This window comes from Culex quinquefasciatus, chromosome 1 (genome assembly GCF_015732765.1).
Source record: "Culex quinquefasciatus strain JHB chromosome 1, VPISU_Cqui_1.0_pri_paternal, whole genome shotgun sequence".
Lineage (NCBI taxonomy): Eukaryota > Metazoa > Arthropoda > Insecta > Diptera > Culicidae > Culex > Culex quinquefasciatus.
The window spans coordinates 91,101,922-91,119,421 of NC_051861.1; the positions used below are offsets into that span (position 1 = coordinate 91,101,922).

At 36.4% G+C, this 17,500-nt stretch overlaps 1 long non-coding RNA gene across 1 annotated transcript; it reads right to left on the bottom strand.

The window, feature by feature from the left end:
* Positions 1 to 268: 268 nt before the first annotated feature.
* On the bottom strand, positions 269 to 11,185 carry LOC119765198. The gene is made up of 3 exons (XR_005276561.1): positions 11,101 to 11,185; positions 2,321 to 2,322; positions 269 to 281 (listed from the first exon to the last, which is right to left on the bottom strand). It is a non-coding gene; the product is annotated as an uncharacterized LOC119765198 (long non-coding RNA).
* Between the last annotated feature and the right edge of the window lie 6,315 nt (positions 11,186 to 17,500).

Below are 17,500 nucleotides of genomic sequence, written 5' to 3' on the forward strand. Positions count from 1 at the left end.
TCTATGAATTCATAGAAATCATTCATTTTTTATCGATAAAAAAATAAATCCAGAGTAAGCTTTATAGTGCATATTTCGTTAAATCACAAAAATTAACATTATCCAATTTATTGAAAATAGTGTACAAACTGTTTAACAAGTATTTCAATGAAAATGATATAACCATTGAAGATTGATCTATTAGTTCCTGAGACACATCTTCTTGAAATAAAATAAAATGTACGATAAAAATTGTAAATGCGAACACGATTAACAAATTAAAATCTTCAATTCACTTATTTCTTTATTTTTAAATAACTGTCAAAGCTGTATTAATTATTAAAATAAGTTTCGATAATCAATATGATTTTACAAGATAAAGGGGAAAAGTAATGTAAATTGGCTGTGGTGGTTCTAGAAAAGACTCTCTGAATATTTCTAAGCAAAACAAAAAAACACACAAATGAAATCCTTTTTTTTATATCTGGGATCTAATCATGTTGAATAATCTAGGATTGTAACCATTTATTAAAATCGATGTTTGTTCAAGCAATATCTTGACTCTGGGAACAAAATCCTGCACATTTTATGGTTTAGAAATTTTATATTTACGAAACCTTGCTAAATTAAAAATAAAGAAAACTTTATGTAAGAATTCATAAATAGATTAGTTTTATCCTGTAAATCTAATCTTAGTCTGCACTAGAATTCAAACATACAAATATTCGAAGCATCAAAAAATTAAGATTATTAAAACATAATTTATTGAAATGATTGAAAATTATTTTTTGAATATCTTTATTTTGAAATGATATAAAATGTTTTTTTTTATAATTTAAGGATTTTATTAGTTGTAATTTTTTTATAATTTTTTAAGATTTGATTTTTTTTTTCAATTTTGGAATTTCTGATTTTTTTGAAATGATCATGTGTAATTATTATCTTAAATTTTTGATGTTTTAAAAGCAAAGAATACTTTATGTAAGAATTCTTAAATCAATTAGATTTTTCCTATAAATCAAATCTTAGTCTGAATTTTGCTACAAGAACTATATTTTACATTGAAACGAAAATTTTAAAAAATGTCCTGTAGTGCGGAGACTCTTAAAACTCCATACAAAAAAAAATCTCAAGAAACGGTCAAGAAAAGGTTTACGAAAAGACTTCTCTTAAGCGGTACGCAGCTGAAAAGTAACAGAAACAAAAAGCGTCGTTTAATATTTCTTCGGGTGCAATATGTGTTGATGAGATTTTGATTTGTTTATTTGAATGCAACTGAAAATAACGTTTGAAAATAATGTATTCGCTTAAATAATATTGAAGAATTGCCTCATGAAGCTGACTGTCAAAGCGCTGAATCTTAAAATGCTGAAAAAAGGGAAAAGCCATTACAATAATCACTTAATTTTTTGGTAAAAATAAATAAATTTAGGAATACTAGAATTCACACATAAAAATATTTAAAGCATCAAAAAATTAAGATTGAAAAAACATAAATAATTTATTGGATTTTGAATAACTTAAGTTTAAAATGATATTTTTTTTTAGTTTAGGATTTTTTAAGTATTAATTTTTTATCAATTTTTTAGTTTTAGATTCTTTAATTTTTGGAATTTCAGATTTTTTGATATTATTCTGTTGAATTGTTACCTTAATTTTTTATGTTTTTATTATTTTTGTTTTTGATTTCTGGCATTTCTTTGTCTTATACCAAAAAAATTTAAATCAAAAATAATGAAAATTTAGAAATTTGTAAATGTAAAATTTTTAAATCTTTAATTAGCCGTTGCGAATATTATTCTGAAGTTTATGTCACTAAACTCTGACCAAAGTCGAGAGGGTTAAAAATCAAAACTACAAACTATGGTTTTATTATTTTAAAAGTGTTTCAAAACACACTTTAAATCAGTACAGTTGTTTTGCATCATTAGTTTTCAAAATATCTAGCTGATGGCGAAATGCTTTTTTCGTGAAAAAAAAACTTTTCGCGGTTCCACGACATGTTACAAAAATTCTAAATATTTTTAAACGAGCCCAAACATGTCGTATATGATTATCAAAGCAGGAAAAACATTTCAAATTTGTTTTCCGAACCGACCTGGTCACTGGTCCTAAAAAGACTTAATCGAAATAAGTTATGAATAAAAAAAATATTGTTTTTAGTTGATTAAACTTTCATTTCCATTCAAATTGTGAAGCTATTTTTTTTTAATATTGTATTTCTCGGATTAGTTTTCAAAAAGCCGTAAGAGCCAATGGTAAACAAAGCCTTTTTTTCCTCGGTATTCGAACTACTTACGAAAAACCAATTTCAAGAATGCTTAAGATTGTTCATGTACACGTCTTTCAAGTTCCCCAAACTAAAAATAAGTGAAATTTTGTTACAATTTGGAGAAATACGAATACTAGTGTCGGAGGTCACGGTTGCTCTCTGTTTTATGGTCAATTTTGAAAAGGTGGCAACATAAACTTTGGAAAATATTTACAAGTGATATTCAGAAATAAGAAATTAAAAACAAATAATAAAGAAATTTTAAAAAATTTCAAAATGCAAATTCTAATCTGTAAAATCCAAAAAATAGAAATGAAATAGTTTAAAAATGAATTATTGATTAGAAATTATACAATTTGAAAATGATGTTTAATTAATTTAATTTCAGAGTTTTTGAATCCGAGCTTAAATTTTTTTTAACGTTTTGCATATTTTTATCATTTTATTTCTTCCTTAAAAAATCGCAAGCTCATGCACAAAGTGAAAATTAGTTGATAATAAGGATTCACTTAGTTGATCTTTCGATTTTTGATATACTAAATAAAAATTGGAGATTGGCCACGTTGGAAACTAAAAAATGTGACCAATAGAAAGCATTTTGGACGAGTGGTTTCGGAAAAAAGTTTTACGAAAAAGTAATAAAAAAATACACACAGATATTTCTCAAGCATTTTTCTCTAAGGCCTCAGATATGTAACTAACCATATTCTTAAAACCAAACCAAAAATTAGAATTGTATTTCTGATAATAGTCGAAATTCACTCAAATGTTTTTCATATTAAATGCTTTCGTTTTTGAAAACAAAATCTAAATATTTTTGAGAAATTATGATAAATTTTGAAAAATTTAGAAAAAAAAAATTTGTTAACAGTTTAAAGGTTTTAATGCAAATAAAGGAGGGCTATTAATTTTACAGTCCAAATTCGACTAGCCGAAGCCTCGATTATCCAAAGTTTTGATTATCCGAAGTTCGAAGGACTTCGGATAATCGAATCAGGAACAAATGAAATCGGCATGTTTTATTTGCTTGTTTTTAACATCAAATTCGGCATCTGCAACCACATTTTAGTTAAATTTGAACAAATCTGGTGTTTTTTTAAAGGTCCAATACACCAAATTTTCAGTTTTTAGCTTTTTGGGTGTTTTTTAATACCCCTGATTCAAGGCGGTTTCAAAAGCACCCAAAGAGGAAAAACTGGAAATTTGGTTTATTGGACCTTTAAAAAAACACCAGAAATATTTCTTGACCTCCATTTGGCCGCCACATTGAATCCAAAAATTCTAAATTATTTTATGATTATTCAGGGGTCATACTTAAGCTCCAATGCTGTTAATCGTTGAATCAACGTCATCGATGTCGATGATCGTTGATTTAAACGTAATCGTAATCGCAGCCATCGTTGATTTAATCGTCAACGTCAACGGACTCGTTGATTTAAACGGCGTTGATCAACGCGTTGATTATCGATAATCAACGAGTTGATCAACGGCGTTCTTTTATAGTTTTGTAGAGTTTTATGAGGAAAGAACGATTTTTTTCATAAATGTTTTGATTGGGAAACATTCTCAAATTGATGTGGCATGGTTGTTTGGGTATCCGGGTGTACCAAGAGTGACCGAAGTGACCGGAATTCAAACGTAATTTAAGCCCTAGCTAATTGCTGGTCACTTCCATCTCCATTTTGGTTCCCAAGTCCAACCAGGATTTTCTTATGTAAATGACACCGAGAACGGACAATGGGGAACCGAGATATTGTCGGATTTTCACCGAAATTATTGTTCCGGCGGGTTCAGTAAGAGTCTCGCGTGGCTAAATATCGACACAATTTGTTTTTCTATGATACAATACTGAATTGACCACATGACCCATGTTCCAGAACCCAGATTAAGATTGGCCAAGATGTCAAACTTCGTGACAGACCGGAGTAGCCTACTGTTATTGATCAATAGTAAAGTAAATCTTTCCCAGTTCCTGAGGGGAACACCCTTGAAGAGTATCGGGGCCGTCATTTACAAAGCGGATTCAGTGGCAGTTCATTCTCAACTTAATGTTAACATGTTAAGGTTAATGTTAACATTCCATAGGTCGCCTTCCTAAGGTGTCGTGATAAGGTCCAGTTTGTGACGATACACTACCTTCCCTTTACTAAGCAATCGATTCCAGAAGGGAAAAGATCACCAGTTGTGTTGGTCCGAGCCGGGATTTGAACCCCGATCTACCGCTTACGACGCGGAAGCGTTACCACTGGGCTACGTGGCTCGATCATGATCAATAAGTAAACAAAATATTAATGACCTACTGTGATTGGTTTTCGACACCACGCGAAAGATTTATCTCTTGGGATTCGATCGAAACTCATTGATCACACACAGTAGGCTACTCCGGTCTGTCACGCAGTTTGACATCTTGGCCAATCTTAATCTGGGTTCTGGAACATGGGTCATGTGGTCAATTCAGTATTGTATCATAGAAAAACAAATTGTGTCGATATTTAGCCACGCGAGACCCTTACTGAAAACGCCGGAACAATAATTCCGGTGAAATTCCGACCATATCTCGGTTCCCAATTGTCCGTTCTCGCTGTCATTTGCACAAGAAAATCCTGGTTGGACTTGGGAACCAAAATGGAGATGGAAGTGACCAGCAATAAAAAGGGGGGGGGGGGCTTAAATTACGTTTAAAATCCGGTCACTTCGGTCCTCTTGATACACCCGGATACCCGAACAACCATGCCACATCAATTTGAGAATGTTTCCCAATCAAAACATTTATGAAAAAAATCGTTCTTTCCTCATAAAACTCTACAAAACTATAAAAGGACGCCGTTGATCAACTCGTTGATTATCGATAATCAACGCGTTGATCAACGCCGTTTAAATCAACGAGTCCGTTGACGTTGACGATTAAATCAACGATGGCTGCGATTACGATTACGTTTAAATCAACGATCATCGACATCGATGATATAAACGCCGTTGATTTCAACGATTAACAGCATTGTTAGGCTCTACAATCAAAAATAAGACAACGAGATCTAAGGATTTTTGCTGTCCCTATTCAGACTGTAGTCCCGATTCGCCTCAGATGACGGTAATTATTTATAAGTAGCCCCTCAGAGCAGTCCGCTCGGAAATTGCTATTTTCGAAGGTTAATAACTTTTTAGCAAAAAACCCAAAAAATAAAGTGTCTTCGGGAAAGTTTTTCCAAATTTAAAGAAGATATTAGTTCTGAAAATTGGTAAGAACTGGTTAGTTATTGCGCCTTCCATTGGTCAAAAACTGAAACAGTTGCTTTTCTCCATACAATTTGACGATTTTGCCCAAACTTGGTGGTCAGTGGTCAGAAAAAGCTCAAATTTTGGAACTTAGGCCAGTGATGGGTAAATCTTTGATTTCAGGGCTAGCCCCAAGCCCCAAGTAAGCCCAGATTTGGACCACCCTAACCAATATAATGCTAAAACTACAAGATAAATGAGATGTTACTGAATGGAACAATGTTCTAATCTGCAGCTCAATTTTTAAATATTGAATCCATAATCTACAAAAACTAAGCCCGGCAATGAACAGGCAAATTACTTAGTTTGATCATTCAATTCTTGATTCTCTATCTTACACATTATTTCTGGGAAGAGAACAAACAATCATTGATTTGAGATTTTTTAAGGTAGTACAATTTAAAAAAAATTGGAAAAATTTCGGGGGGGGGCTGCAGCCCGGTAGCCCCCCCCCCCCCTGGCTACGGGCCTGCCTCCAAAATAGAGCTTGATCGGAAAAAGTTGATTTCGAGTATGAATAACACAGAAAAAAATGTGTAAATTTGAAAGGTATAATTTTGAAAAGTTGAATATTACCTCTTCTTATATATAAAATTTCGACGGTTTTGTTCGAGCGGGTTGTGGCGCTATAACCACGGCAAATAGAGTCCCGGGCATTCGTGGAAATACAATGTCCCATCCCAGAGGGTCCCGGAGTACCAACACTTCTTAGCATGGTGCTCCCAACGAATACAACCAAATCTCGGAGCGTATGGTGGTGTGTCCCCACGCTTCTTCCTCCCCTGTCGATTCAGAATTGTGTTGTTGTTCGAACACTCAGTGCTCAAACTCAACCCAATTACGAGTCATCTCTGCGATACGGCTTTACGCAGTAGGCCTGGCCGCTTTAACGCTTGTGATGTCTCAATGCATTTCAATGCAATGGCGCACTGCAAATGTTAATAAATGACAAGAAGAGTGCTAGGCGTCATCTAACCTAAGGCACTCTCCAGGATCCCTTCGAAAGATTGGCTGCGCTAGGGTCTGATTAGATTAGATTAGATTAGATAAAATTTCGACGGTTTTGTTCGAACGCAAATTAGTTCAATACGGAGCGTCGGAGCGAGGTGCTCTTTGTTGCGTTGTGTTCGTATAAGCCCAGGGATGGTTTATACGCTAATTAATTGGCACTTTGGCCACTCTGGAACCGATTCCGAAAAATCTGCAGATTGTATGGGAAAAGTTACGTTAAATCAAATTTTGAGCACAGGAGGTACAGTCATCCCTCATATTCGGAACAGTTTACAGATTGGCCAATGTTCAAAAAATCATAGCAAATCGATAATTGAACTTAATGATTCGCTTTTACCTTCATTTGAAAGCTTTTCTTTCGAATGCTGTATCGAACAACTGGAAATTTTAACTTTTATATCAAGTTTTTGAAGAAAAACTTTGACCCTCGAAATCCACAAATTCGCAACACTTATTTCTTGCGGATGTAAACAAACTTTGGACCTCTCCAGGAGTACATCTTTTTAACAAAATAATGACTCCACACTAGCGTGGTTCACGTTTCTATGAAAAAGACAAAAGTTGTTATTTTTTCTTGCATCAACCGGAATTTCGTTCTTTTATGTCCCCAGAAGCACTCCTGAAAATTTGAGCCAATTTGGTAAGGTCTAGGAGCTCCAGTTTTAATTTGAAATTTATATGGAATTTTGATTTATTTTCCATGGGAAACTATCTTTTTTTACATTGTATTAGGATTTTTTTTTATAAATCGATGAAATGACTTGATTCTTATAGTAGGAGATAGGTTTTGAACTGGGGAACAACTTTGTAGAACATACCAACATGGTAGGAAGTGACCCTTTAAAGATACAGATACTTTAAATGGTGGCTGGCCCCTTCAAAAGCCACCATCTAAAAGTATCTGTATCTTTAAAGGGTCACTTCCTAGCTTGTTGGTATGTTCTACAAAGTTGTTCCCCAGTTCAAAACCTATCTCCTACTATAAGAATCAAGTCATTTCATCGATTTATAAAAATCCTAATACAATGTAAAAGATAGTTTCCATGGAAAATAAATCAAATCCCATATAAATTTCAAATTAAAACCTCCTAGACCTTACCAAATGGGCTCAAATTTTCAGGAGTGCTTCTGGGGAACGAAATTCCGGTTGATGCAAGACAAAATAACAACTTTTGTCTTTTTCATAGAAACGTGAACCACGCTACTCCACACACTCTAACCAGTGAAACTCAAGCTGAGTGATGTTTTATCCATGGTCTGATAACCTTTTTTGAGAAAATATCAGTTAAATTTAGGTGTTCCACAATTGTGGAAGGCACAATAACATCCCACAATCATGAAACAGGCAATTTGGAGGCAGTATTTTTCTGCTCTGGATAAAATAGTCTTGAAATGAAGTTTTTTGTTCAAAAGGTACTACTTTTACTAGTGAAATTTGATTTGATTTGATTTGATGGGATAACCAACAGGGCCACAAGGATGACCTATGTAGCGGTTGCCTAGAATTACAGTGCCCCTCCGTGTACGCACGAGAGCAAGCAGCAGTCAAGTGCTCTGTGCTCTACCGTTTTTTCGAAATTTTTCGCCGTAGTTGTTAGTGATTACCCGCGAGTTTGCTTCTCCATCATGCCAAAGGCCGGCCGTGGCCGTGGCAGTTCGAGTGCGGCCTCGAAAAACCCGCGAAGTTCGTCTACCGGCCGTGTGCAAAAAGGTAAACAAACCAACGCCGTGTCGGCCGCCATCGCGCAGGGGAGCGTGAGCGCAGATGGAATCGACAAAAAGTATCTACATCCCGGATACGTTCCGAGATCACCAGTGCGAACCCGTTCCGGTACTTCCGGTGCCACGACCAGTGGCACATCAACATCCGCCAACATCCCCATCAGGAACGAGTTCCAGATGCTGAGCGACGACGAAGAACAACAACACCGATGGTAGCAGCTCTACCGACGACGACGACGATGACGGACGTGCACGGAAGAAAGTGTCGACGCCAAAAAGAACAATTCTCCAAAGGAACGTAGACCACCTCAATTTTTGTTTTGGACACGTTGGCGGACGATATTGACGAGTTGCTGGAAGGCCTCGGATATTGTCTGAAAATCGGTAAGTCGTCAGTGCAAGTTTACACATTTGACGAAAAGAACTTCGACCTGGTTGTGGAGAAATTGAAGCGTCAAAACTTCAAGTTTTACACATTCGACCCCGTGCAGAAGACTGCCGTTAAGGTCGTTTTGCAGGGGTACCAAGACCGCCCGATCTCCGACCTCAAGAAGGACCTCTCGGGTGCTGGAATAACGCCGCGTGACATAAAAGTGCTCTCGCGGAAGACAACAGTCACAGGTACACACACATTGTACCTGTTGTACTTCGACCGCGGCACCGTCAAAATTCAAGACCTGCGGCGAACTAAGGCGTTGGACGGGTTTTGGGTAAACTGGCGGTTCTACTCAAAGAACCCGTCGGACGCAGCACAATGCCACCGTTGCCAGAAATTCGGCCACGGCTCGCGGAACTGCAACCTCCCGCCCCGCTGTGTGAAGTGCGGTGAATCACACCTCTCTGAGGCGTGTGCACTGCCGTGCAAAGCGGACTTGGGGGACAAGGCAGAGCAAACGAAGGCGCGCATCAAGTGCGCCAACTGCGGAGGTAACCATACCAGCAACTACCGTGGATGCAGCGCACGGAAAACTACCTCGAGGAGCAGGAAAAGAGGAAGAAGAAAGCAGCAGCGTCCCACCCTCCTCAGCGAAGTACGAGCGAAACCGTGCCGGCAGCTGGTCATCGTACGGTTCCAGCGGACAACTCAGCGTTCCCTCCTGGATGGGGCGATCGTTCGCCAGCGTGGTCGCTGCCGGCAGTGGCAATACGGCCCAGCAAGAAGTTACCGGAGAAGATCTCTTTACCCTGCCAGAGTTCTTTGCTCTCGCAGGAGATGATGACGCGGTTTCAGACCTGCCGTAACAAGGCGGAGCAATTCCTGGCCCTTGGGGAGCTGATGATCAAGCACATCTATAAAGGATAAAATACTGTGATCTAGTTTTAAGCTTTTTCTATTTCTATCCCCTTTCCCTTGCAATTTTAGTAAGTTTTTTTTATATTTTTCTTACTCTTGGTGACACCTTTATTTACAAGCAATAACTGTTCCAAAATGGATCATGATGTAACACACAGCTGTAAGGAACTCCAAAACTCTGTTATGTACCTCAAAAGAACTTATTGTATCTTGATTATTCACCAATAAAACCGAATTGAATTGAATTGAAGAATTACAGTGGCTCAGACTTAAAGGGAGCATCTTCAAATTACTGCCGTATGAAGGGCCAAAAGGGGGTGGTTGGACGCGAACAAGCAAAATCACTCACGGTGTCCTCAGGGGAAGAGAATCTCCTTCCGACAGTAACCTCCAATAACTCCGAAAAAAGTCTGACAAAGCTGAAAAACAGGGCTCGCACCCTGTTGGGGGCCTAAAAGGGCGTGGCAGACAGCTGGAGACTGACAGGGGTCAATAGATGTAGTAATTAGACAATCCTTAAGAATTGTACAATTAATACGCTATTTTCCCCTTGTGACGTAGTTCTGGTCTTCCACTATCTACATCCAATCTCCGCCATTACAGCATACCGTCCACTGCCCTGATGCTCCCTCCCCGATCCCCGGCTTTGATTCTAACTACTAATAAAAGGGAAAAACATAGATGAGAACGAACAGGTCATTGCGGGTGGAGAGCAAATCGAGCTCAGTATCCCCTCACAAAGACTGGTAGTAAGTGTTAAAAAAGAGTGAAAAATATGAAGAAAGATAAGAAGAAAAATGAAAAGATAGTATGTCAATGCGGATGGATCGATGATCCCCTCACAAGGATATTAATGAAACAGATGGTAGAAAGAGCAAAAGAAGAAAAGAATATCAAGAAAAAGATATATAAAATAAGGATCAAAAGACATCAATATAGAGAAATATTCAACAGATTACTTCAAATATTGGCGTGGATTATCTTAAATGGAATGTGTGTATGTCAGTGTAAATGAAAGAATCTTCTGATATTTAAAAGGAAAGATCTCACCAAATCAGATATCTTGGGCTTCAGTCCATTTGATCGTCTGAATCTTCGAATTAGATGGAATCTCAAATTTTAGTCATCTGCAGTTCCTGCAGCTCTTCTGGTTCTGCACGATCGACAGCATCAAGTTGAACCACCCGACAGCACCTAATAGAAGGTCATCACTCGGCCAATTCGTTCTGGTGGTAGGAATCGTGGCCGTGCTCAGCGCTTATCAAACGGGAAGCATTTCTTCGGAATGGGACTGCTAAAAATCATTCCTCAAACACATGCAGTTGTTCACTGGATTCGGGCAGGATCAAGTGAGAACCACGAAATTCCTTCGCCGATGGTCACTTTGTATGTTTAATTTTTTCCGCTGTCTCTTCCTTTCCGCTGACGACAACCATGAGTCACAATTTAAAAATTTCACCGAAACTACCCAACATTTCTTATTGCCACTACCGGTATGCGGTATGGATGGCCACCGGAACGGACAAAGGAATTTCCGTAAATTCACAATAACAAAATAAAGATTATCAGAAAAATTAGAGAATTTTGAATCGAAGAAAAAACATGACGCAGCAAAAACTTTTCGCGCCCGCACGCACCGATTACTCACTACTTTTACTAGTGAAATAGCTAGAAAATGTCCAAACAAAGGTCCTAAAAATAGTAGGGTCCAGAGAAAAGCAGCATTTGGCAGGCTATTGACAAATTATCACAAAAGTGTTCCGAATTTGTGGGTGTTCCGAATATGTGAGATGACTGTAATTCAGCCAAACAAGCAAGATACGTCAGGAAACCAAAAAAAGGCAGGACGAAGTTTGCCGGGAAGAGCTTGTTTATTATGTAATTTTACCTAAATTTAGAGTGAAAAACGGACATTACACCAGAAGTAGTAAAATTACACATTTAAAGAGATAAAATTACACATTTTCTGACATAAAAAATGTTCCCCTTTCCAGATGTAATATTACCATGTTTTTTTTCTGTGAAATTAAATGTTGGGTAATACGAGACAAAATTTAATTTTGTCTTATATGTATCCATGAAAGACACAATTAGATCAATGACAAGTTACATAAAACTAAATCAGTTAATTTTAGAAGTGTTGGTTTAAGCTCATGTTTTTCTATTTTCGAAATCTCATTTGATGGTATTAAAAAACATGTTTTCAGCTGCCTAGAAATATAATTTGGTTGCATTTTTTCAAAAATGGGTGGCACGATCCTTTATATTTGCTTTTGTCAAATTGGTCATATTTGGGGTAAAGACACCGTTTGCTTAATAAATGCAAATTTAAAAAAAGTTAATAAAAAATTAAAATAGCATTTTATTTGGTCTGATTCAAAAATGCATGTTTTTGGTTAACAATTATAACTAACTTATTCATAACAGACCCGAAATTTCAGTTATTTTGGTTTATCCGTTCTTGAGACATCGGTAAATAAACCGCGTTGCAAGTTTGACAGTTCGTCATACTAGTATCAAATATTCAAAACTAAATTCACAGATGTAGTATGCTTAAATCATTAAACATATTAAATATAGACAATAAAAAAACATGTTAATATTGCATCTTACAATTGTGTAATTTTCCCTCTAAAAATGCGTTAATTTACTACTTTTTCGTTGTATTGTGACATTTTCAGTCTAAATTGAGGTAATAATACATCATGATAGATGTTATTTCAAACCTACCGATTTTACATTTCCCACAAATTTACACAAATTTTCACTGTGTATTGATGATCATTTCAGATTTGAGCATGAGCATGAGCATGAGAGATATTGATGATCATTTCAGATTTGATAGAAAAACAAATTTACAGTCAAGTTAACTGTTTTTCATTAAGCCAAATCAAACCATCCACATTAACGACCCCATGTCTTCTGTGCTCTCTATTGCAAGTTTCTGCTCAAACCAAGGAACCCGAAGGCTTGGGCATCCAAACCTCTTTCTACTCCAAGGAACCTTCCACCCCAGGGATCGAACTGACGACCTTTGGATTGAGAGTTCAACCACCGCCAACGATTCCACCGGAGCAGGCTTGGTTTGGTGTGTTGTTTGTACACAGAAATATATAATGTAAATTTGGAAGCTGTTATTTTGGGAGGTTGAATATTACCTCTTTTATGATGTAATTTTACCTCAATTTAGACTGAAAAACTGACATTACACCAGAACAGTGGTAAAATTACACATTTCCAGAGGAAAAATTACACCTTTTTTCTGACAGATGTACCCCTTCCCAGATGTAATATTACCATGATTTTTTTTTCTGTGTACATATAGTAGGGAGATAATTCCCACACATAAATTGACTTATGGGCCTAACAACAACCAAGGCCGGGATCGACGTTTTACTTCCTCATCCGATAGAAGGTTGGAGCAGATGGGAATCGAACTCAGAATCATCCGCTCACAAAGCGAACAGCGTAACCATTCGGCCACGCACTGTCACTATTCATTAAGATTTTATATAAAGAAAGAATGCTGATAAAGTATGTGCACATCATTCATGAATGAACTATTTTTTTATGTATCTTTATTTTTTGAAAACAACATTGGTCGTATTTTTTGACTCATATCCACATTACTCTAATTCAAATTAAACTTTTGCAGTTATTTTTCCTTTATAGTGAAACGGGAAGAGACCACAATATTCAGTCCAGAAAACTTGTCAAATCGACGCTGTCGTGCTATCTTGTCGCACCCGCCATTTCGACGTTCCGAGAAAAACGCGTTATAATGTTTGACCTTGAAAAAAACAAAAACGAAAGCACGCAATGTAAACAATAACAAACACGTTTTGTTTGGCTGACAATTCTGTGCATTTTGCCGAAGTTTGGTTGAAGTTGGTTGCTGAAGTCCCGAGTTATAATTTCAAATGTTTACGGTAGTCTTACTTGTACGATCGTCAAACGCGTTCTGACCTGAAATCCTTTTGGTCAGTTGTCGCATTTACATCAATTTTCAGTGAGTGACAAGATAGCACGACAAGATTGAAACTACTTTCATATGTAAAGTGTCAGAAATGCACGGAGTTTTCTAGGATTTCGTTGAATATCTCAGGATTGAAATCAAATTTTGGGTATCTGTGAAGGTAAAAGGCGAGGCATTGTTAGCTGCACAAAATGCACTTGCGATAAGTAAGCACGACGGCGACGTAATTATGTATTGTGTTGTGTTATCAAAATGTAGTAAATACGACAAGAAACAACTTTGTTAAAGGTTACAAATCATTAAACACTAAACAAAAAGTAAGAAATATTAAAGAAGTCTTTTAAATTTCACTTTTCTTTGGATTTTTTTTACAAATATTCATCAGATGTATCCTTTTTTCAACCAAATAGTTTTGAATGAAAGTTTCTGTATGATTTAATTGTTATTTTATTTGTGTTTAAATATAAACAAAATGTTAGTGAAGGTGTTTAAAACATTATGATTTAAAACACAAATTTCATTGCTACTTTAAAATGCATTTTCAAAAGTAAAACTTTCATGAAATTTCTTTATTTTCATGAAAATGTGACTTTTAAAGATTGCAACAATAATTTTTAGTCCATTTTCGAGTTTTAATCATCTATTGTATCCATGTTCTTGGTTTAGATTTGCTTTAGAAAATATCATATTCATTTATAACAACTTAATAATACCCTTAATAATCACAAACCTGCAAAATTTTGAATGCATCAGCTTAATGATATTTGTAAACACAAAAAAAATATAATAATTGTTTTATTCTTGTAAAAAGTATATTTTAATACGTGTTTTTATGATGTAAATTTATGAATAAAGCCCATATGTTAGAAAACTCAGTTAAAAACATAATTTTCAAAATGTTTAGCGATTTGCAACCTTCTACAAAGTTGGGTTTTGTCTAATTTTGCACATTTTGATGACAACAACAACTCATCATTTGACAAATTTCATAAACTGTTATTTAAAAAAAATCCAATTAATGATAAAGGAATTTAAATTAAAAAAAAATAAAAATAGAGATCTCAGAAATTTCTCGATTCGATTTTCTCAGCTTGCCAATGCTTGAAATTGGCAAGCTAAGAAAATTTCTTTAAAGACAAATTTGAAAGCAGCGTACCTATTTTTTCTGAAAAGATAGAGATAGAGATCTCAGAAATTTCTCGATTCGATTTTCTCAGCTTGCCAATGCTTGAAATTGGCAAGCTAAGAAAATTTCTTTAAAGACAAATTTAAAAGCAGCGTACCTATTTTTTCTGAAAAGATTGTTCTTGAAAATACGCCGTGCAAATAAAAAAACAAGAAAAGATATTCTTAGACCGAAAATTATAATTGATAACATTTCAAACTAAATAAAAAAATTAATAAAAAGGATCTTCTATAATTTTGGGCCTTTATGCTAAGACATCCCACATAAATTTTCCACAAACAAATGATATCCAACATCATCTATCTATCTCTGATTTTAAGTTCCTTCCGTTCTTCAAAAAATAAAACGCAAGGGAGTGTTCCAATATTTGCCCTTTGGAGAAAAAAAAACGACCCAGCGCACACCTGTCGGCTCTAGTTGACAACGTCGCCGCCCGTGGCGCTAGTAGTGTGACACACGCACAGCGCTCATTCTTCGGCACACGCGCATTTCCCATTCCCAATTTCATCCTTCGCCTCTCCATTCTAATCTCTCCGGGAGGCAACCTAATCAAAAATCTATCAGCTGCTCAAACACGGCGTGCCATGACAGGACCGTGCAACACCTCTAGGACCCATAAGGCACACACACATTCCCTCTACTTTTAATAACAATAAAAAAACGAATGTTAAACATGCAGCAGGCCGTGGATAAGGATTTTTTCTGTTCATTTTCGATTTAAAATTCAAAACTGAAAGAAAATACGGGCTGCTTTGTTCTTCTTGCACGTTCTTGAGCGTTCATGACCAAAACGAAAGCTGCCAAGTTCAATGTCACTCAAAACGTCTTGAAACGAGAAAAAAAAAACTTTTTTTAATTATTATTCGCCGTGAAATTGTTGCATAATGGAGATTTTGTTTCTACCGCCAAAGTCGTAGAAGTAGTTTGCACGTGGCCCGCAAGATGCAAGACATTTTTGAAGAACGTCGGTAAATGGAGAAAGCAAGATTAGGGATTAAGATTAGAGGTTCACCGTTCGTTGAACTGCAATTGAGCGTGCAGTGACGGGACAACAGAGAACGCACACGCGTTTTTCTTAAATGCACTATTTTTCTGTGCAAGACAAGCTTTTCCTATGCTGATTCTTTCGGTTTCTTTTTTGATTTGTTTGATTTGATATGCCATGCAAAGCAGCTGGCGGTGAAGTCTGGTTTGAATGCGATTCTCTCAACTGAGCCTTATGTTGATCCGTTTTCCAAATAATGTAACGAATCATTCATAATTTGGTCAAACTCAAAATCAGTACATTTATTCATAACCTGAGGATTAAGAAAACCCAATGCATTACAATTTCTTCACGAAACAAAGATGCACCCAGGATATCATCAATCCTGCCCCTGCCTCGAGCCTTGATAAACATGATCCACTGCTCCACGAGTCCACGTTTTATCATGCTCGTTCCATTTCTTCGTTTTGCATGCACTCGAGCTCAAAATTAATCCCGACAACAAGCCCCATAACAAATTACCCTCAGCCGAACCAGTTTGCGGGCTCGATCTGCAAGATGAGCCACATTTATTATTGTCCATGCTCATCGCGATTCATAACCTCAACCTTGGCGCTGTAACTCCTCACGTAACCTCGACATTTCTTTCCTCAGCTGACCCCTGAGTCCAACTGAATTCGAGTCGATTCGAGGTCAAAGCCATCAAGCCAAAACTTGCCTTCCAGGCTCGGTGCATCATGCGGAAGTCCGCGATCATCGCCGGGTTGGTCGCGCCGGATGCGTCCCATCACGCGGGGCTCGGACGCAATTATGCAATCATTTTGGGGAGGACAAGTTCAGAACCGGGCCGCGCGCCAATCTTGCCGCAAAAATGACACCCGAATAAAATATGCAAATTGCCTAATGAGTTTCGCTGCCGTTCTTAAGTTGGGACTAGTTCTCCGAAGAGCTGGCCGCATCCTTCTCGTGCTCCGTAATGGTGGCCAAATGTCCGGAATAATGTGCGAAAGCTGCACCGTTATAGACGTGTTCTTGGTTTTTTCTCCTGATCGTTCTGGGTTCTCCTGGTCAGGCTGATGGTTCTGTTGAACTTTTGGGCGGTAGACACGCGATTTGGACCTGGTGAAACCGTGGGAATTTGCTTTTTGTCCGAAATACCCGGGAGCGATTCTTGAGCTGCTGGGGCTGCTGCCGGACTTCTTTGTGCCACGAGGAACGGAACTTGGCGTAAAGTGGTTAAGTGGCTCAATTGAGTTGGCGAGTTTTTAAGGCCTTTTTTCATGGCTAATGTCTATCTTTCCCTTATGTTTGCAATTCAATGGTCATGAGTTTGAATCCCGAAGATTCAATTATTAAATTTTGGTCGTAGAAAAATACAAAAATACAAAAATACAAAAATACAAAAATACAAAAATACAAAAATACAAAAATACAAAAATACAAAAATACAAAAATACAAAAATACAAAAATACAAAAATACAAAAATACAAAAATACAAAAATACAAAAATACAAAAATACAAAAATACAAAATACAAAAATACAAAAATACAAAAATACAAAAATACAAAAATACAAAAATACAAAAATACAAAAATACAAAAATACAAAAATACAAAAATACAAAAATACAAAAATACAAAAATACAAAAATACAAAAATACAAAAATACAAAAATACAAAAATACCAAAATACCAAAATACAAAATCTTTGCTCAACAATTTTTTGTGTTTTTAAAAGTTAATTTTTGTCATTGATTTGAAGACAAGAATTCTCATGGCTTGCTTGATTTTATTGA